Source organism: Heterodontus francisci, unplaced genomic scaffold, assembly GCF_036365525.1.
Source record: "Heterodontus francisci isolate sHetFra1 unplaced genomic scaffold, sHetFra1.hap1 HAP1_SCAFFOLD_59, whole genome shotgun sequence".
NCBI classification, from domain to species: Eukaryota; Metazoa; Chordata; class Chondrichthyes; order Heterodontiformes; family Heterodontidae; genus Heterodontus; species Heterodontus francisci.
Genome location: NW_027140758.1, coordinates 5,143,388 through 5,149,059, shown reverse-complemented (window position 1 = coordinate 5,149,059; position 5,672 = coordinate 5,143,388). Strand labels below are relative to the sequence as shown.

Here is a 5,672-nt window from a genome sequence, read left to right as displayed (position 1 = left end):
ATGCACAAACACTCTCCTGCGCTCTGAGATGCTGCGCATGCTCTGCCTACGTCTTCCAGGACGAAGTGGCGCATGCGCGGGAAAACTCTCTACCCCCTCTCAGCCACTCACTCCAGGCCGCTCACTGCCCGCTCCTCGCTACCCCGCTCCCCCGCCCTCCGGCCGCTTGCTACCCCCCCCACCCCCGCACTGCCCTCTCTCCGTCCACTCACGCCCAGCTTCCCCCCCACGTCACTCCCCACACTAGCTCTAAGCCATGCTGCTTCCCTCCTCTCGGCCTCTCGCTCCAATATTCGATCATTCTTCACCGCACCACCCGATAAAGCAAGGCGAGCCTCGAGGGGTGATGGGGCAATGTTGGAGCGAGTGGCCGAGAGGAGGGAAGCGGCAGAGCCCATGGCCTGGAGTGTGAGCAGCCAGAGAGCAGGATGGGGGTGGTGGCGGGTGAAGCGGGGAGTGAGCAGTCAGAGAGTGGGATGGGGGGAAGCGGGGAATGATCGTCCGGAGAATGGGATGGCACTGTTTAGAGGGGATTTAAGGAAAAAATGTTTCACCTCGAGGGTGGTTGGAATCTGGAACACATTGCCTGAAGGAGTGGTAGAGGCAGGAACCCTCACAACATTTAAGAAGTATCTAGATGAGCACTCAAAACGCCACAGAATACAAGGCTACGGCCACGTGCTGGAAAATGGAATTAGAATAGATAGGTACTTGATGGCCGGCACGGACACGATGGCCGAAGGGCCTGTTTCTGTGCTGTATAACTCTATGACTCTATGAAACCTCACTGAATTACAGAGGGTGTGCAGCACTGTCAGAGGTGCTGTCCTTCTGATGAGACTTCAAACAGCGCAACGTTCTCCGAGTATCAACCAAAACATGTCCATTGTGTAGATATGTGCCATATTTGCTTATGAAATGACAGTCACTGCTCCGAAAGTAATTCACTTTAGGTGAATTAAGATGACTTGGTACTATATAACTGGCGAATGCACAAGAAGGAGCGGGGGACTGTTGGGGGTGGGACGGAGGCGGCGATGGCAACCTTTGAGGGGATTTTTGGGTCGAAGTTGTTTTCTGTGATAAATTGAGTAGCTCCATCTTTAAGCCTGGCAGCTGCCTGAATGTCACAGACAGTGACGTTTCAGTGGAAGAGGCTGCATTTGCGCATGTACCAGTACAGCGTCACCTGGTGGTTGCGTTGTCAGCAAATGCAGCGATTTAACTTTGGCTCCACGATGACATTTTTTTCCTCAATTAAAATATGTCTTGAGTGCCTTAATAACTTCTTCACATGTAGCATTCTGTTCTTCATGAGGATGTTGCCTGCACACTCCCTTCATTGCAGACAATAGCGTACTGACCTGTTCCATGTCTGGCTTCTGCACGAGACCCGATGCAGTACGATACCTTGCAAACCTCTGGAACCATCTCGGCCAGTCCTCGGCTTGGTCCAGTCCAGTGACCTTTTCAAAGGTACAGGCAAAGATTTCTCCATCTTCGCTTTGGTTTACTGTGGCCCCCAATTAATATTTTGATATCTGTCAAGGCTTAGTACAGAATTTATAAGAATCTGACGGTTAAAATAACCTGAGTTTACTCTGCACATCTTGCATTGAAGGTTTCATCTACAACTCTCCATGAGGTGCCGTACAGATTATATTACAGCACTTCCTGTGATGATGCACATAGTCTATTTATATAATCTGCCCAGTAACAACCCAATGTCCACTCTTATATTATTGTACAGATGTGAGAAAAGCTGAGGATGGGAATGGAATGTGTGAATGAAGATTTCATGATGCTGATGATGGAAATGAGGCTGATCTGTTCCCCATTCCACAATCCCTCTTTATTTCTGTGCATGTTTCTCGATGCTGTTTCAACCAAATTGAAAAAGAATCACAAATCCTCCTCTGGAGCCTCAGGTGCCCATTAAGGAAAGGCATGGTGGCCAAGTGGTAAGGCGTCAGTTTCGTAAACTGAAGATCACGGGTTCAATCCCTGTCCGTGCCTTATGATTAGTTTCTAACTTTAAATGTGATGTTTACAGAAAAGATGGCTGTTGCATTTGTTTCGGCCATCTGGAAATCAGTGTCATGTTATACTTTATTCTGGACACTGGGAAGAACATGAGGTGCAGCCACATGGTTCCTCGAGCCTTCTCTGCCATTGATGGAGTGAAAATAACTGAGGTCCAAGCACAGAACCTTATTACTGTGCATTTGCTTGATATTTAACAGAGCTATTCTATTAATCCCACATCCCGCACTCCTGTCCTTTCCCCCATTGCCCTGTTAGATTTTCCATGTCAGGTATATATCCAATTCCATTTAGAGTTAACATTGAATCTGCTTCCACTGACCTTTCAGGATTGCATTCCAGACCAGAACAACACACTGCTGAAAAAACAATCTCCTCATCACAACTCGAATTCTTTTGTTAATTACTTTAAATGTGTTTCCTCTGGTTACTGACCCTTCTGTCACTGGCAACACTTTCTCCTTCTTTACTCTATCAAAACTCTTCAGGATTTGCATTTCCTGCTGCCTTTGCTGATATAACAAGGCTGAGCACACATCACCAAAAGGAATATGATTGGCTCTGAATCACATTTATCCTTCCTGTCAATCTGATGTGGACCTTGTATTTTCCCGGAACCAAACAACCTGAGCAACAAGTGTGGGTTCCAGTGATTCCCACTGCTCTTAGAGAGAGAGGATGTGATAATGAGCCAGATAGAAGAAAGGAGTGAGATAGAGAGTAAAATAGCCCTGGTCTGTTTCTACTAACCCCCGGCCCCCTACTTAAAATGGCATCATTTTCTCCTTCCTCTCCACATTCTAATCCATTGATTAATGCAATCCTTTCATCTGGAACATAGAACATAGAACAGTACAGCACAGTACAGGCCCGTCGGCCCACGATGTTGTGCCGAACCTTTAACCTACCCTAAGATCAAACTACCTACATACCCTTCATTCTATTATCATCCATGTACCTATCCAAGAGTCACTTAAATGTCCCTAATGTATCTGCTTCTACTACCACCGCTGGCAGTGCACCCACCACTCTCTGTGTAAAGAACCTACCTCTGACATCTCCCCGAGACCTTCCTCCATCACCTTAAAATTATGCCCCCTGGTGATAGCCCTTTCTGCCCTGGGAAAATGTCTCTGGCTATCCACTCTATCTATGCCTCTCATATTCTTGTACCCCTCTATCAAGTCACCTCTCATCCTTCTTCGTTCCAATGAGAAAAGCCCTAGCACCCTCAACCTTTCTTCGTAAAACATACCCTCCAGTCCAGGCAGCATCCTGGTAAATCTCCTCTGCACCCTCTCTAAAGCTTCCACATCCTTCCGATAATGAGGCGACCAGAACTGAACACAATATTCCAAGTGTGGTCTAACCAGGGCTTTATAGAGCTGCAGCATAACCTCGCGGCTCTTAAACTCAATCCCCCTGTTAATGAAAGCCAACACACCGTACGCCTTCTTAACAACCCTATCAACTTGGGTGGCAACTTTGAGTGATCTATGGACATGGACCCCAAGATCCCTCTGTTCCTCCACACTCCCAAGCATCCTGTCTTTAAGCCTGTATTCTGCATTCAAATTCGACCTTCCAAAATGAATCACTTCACACTTTTCCAGGTTGAACTCCATCTGTCCCTTTAATTCCTGTTTCCTAATCCATTGATGTTTCACAATGTACTGAACTGTCCCAATCCATTGATATAACTCAGTCTATAGAATTTCCCAATCCACTGATATTTTCCAGTCCATTGACTTTCCCAATCCATGAATGGTTCCTGACCATTGACATTCCCAATCCATTTATATTGCCTGTGATTTCAAAGCAACTGTGGAATACAAATAGTATCAGTATTATCAGATACATCGAGACGAGGTGCAATAGCCAAGTGGACAGATGTTGGGTTTATAAAGAAAAAAGCACTGGCTCGATATTTGTCCAGTCTATCACTGGATCTGAACTCTCAACCGACTGTATTTCTGTGGGTCTGCTGACTTGTAGATGTGAAGAACCATTGGATGTTTCTCAATCCTCTGACTTTTCTCATTCTTGTGCCATATTTGTTCCTTTGGGTTCACCAGTGAAGAAAATTATTCCCTTTTACATTTGGTGAAGACTTTCATAACCTCACATCCTTGTGTCTCACCATCTCATATCAAACTCCCAACAGAAACTTTAAACATTTAACTATTCTGCAGGAAACATTTTCAAGGGCGCAGCCATTCCTTCATTACGCTTCCTTCTTTGACATGTGATTGACAAATATGTGTGTAATGGAGAGAGAGAGAGTGAAAAAGAGAGAGAGAGAGAGTGCGATAGAAAGTTAGAGGACCAGCTAAAGACAGATAGAGAGAGAGAGAGGCAGAGAGAGGTAAAGCGATAGACAGAGAGAGAGAGAGAGAGAGAGAGAAGGAGAGAGAGTCATTGAGTCCTGGAGTTACTACAGTACAGGAAGTCATTTTGCCCATCAAGCCCATGTAAATCAATCCATTCAGTCCCATTCCCCCGCTCTATCCCCATAGCCCTGTCAGTTATCTAAACCTGTCATATTTATTATAATCTTGTACATGTCTATCAAATCTCCCCTCAATCTCCTTTGCTGCAAGGAGAACAACCCCAGCTTCTCCAACCTAACCTTACAGCTAAAATCCCTCATGTCTGGAACCATTCTGTTAAATCTCCTCCACCCTCTCAAGAACACTCACATGCCTCCAAACGTGTGTTGACTAGAACTGGATGCAATTCTCTGGTTGTGGCCCAACTAGAAATTTATGCAGGTTCAGCATAACTTCCCTACTTTTGTACTCAGTACCTCTATTGATGAAGCCCAAGATCCCATATGCTTTGCGAACTACTTTCTCAATGTGTCCTGCCACCTTCAAAGAAATATGCATATGAATCCCCAGGTTTTTATTCCTAAAAATATGCTTTATTCATATAAATCTGTAAAAAATGCATTATACAACAGTTCAAAACAGCACCAAGTTGACATTCCAAAAAGTGCAAAGGAAATCAGTTTTGTTCAATACAGGAGTGAGTTGCCTCACAACCCTTCCATTCCATTTTACCTGACATGGACATTTTACAGCAAACCCATATCTGGTGTCTACAGCACAAGGGGTTTCCAATGGGTCCAGCTGCCCAGTTCACTATGGCGGGGGGACCTTACACAGCGGTCTTTCCCCATTGAGCCTTTGCAGTGGCTACCCCAAGCTTTAGTGCGTCCCTCAGCACGTAGTCCTGGACCTTGGAATGTGCCAGTCTGCAACACTCAGTCGTGGACAACATTTTGCGCTGGAAGACCAGCAAGTTTAGGGCAGACCAAAGAGTGTCTATCACCAAATTGATGGTCCTCCAGCAGCAGTTGATGTTTATCTCGGTGTGCATCCCTGGGAACAGCCCGGAGAGCACAGACTCCTGTGTTACAGAGCTACTTGGGATGAACCTCGACAAAATCCACAGCATCTCTTTCCACACCTGCTTTGCAAAGACACATTCCAGAAGGAGGTGGGCAACTGTCTCTTCCCCACCTACTCAGCAGAGATGACATCTGTTATTGAAGCAAAAAGCAGAACCGACCTGATGCACAACATGAAACCAGCAGCCAGAACATTATATGACTTGAAATTAGCCAA

General features: G+C 45.7%; 1 non-coding gene across 1 annotated transcript; it reads left to right on the top strand.

The window, feature by feature from the left end:
• The first annotated feature begins 1,944 nt into the window (after nt 1-1,944).
• trnat-cgu (transfer RNA threonine (anticodon CGU)) lies at nt 1,945-2,016 on the top strand. The gene has a single exon. It is a non-coding gene; the product is annotated as a tRNA-Thr (tRNA).
• Nucleotides 2,017-5,672: the final 3,656 nt, after the last annotated feature.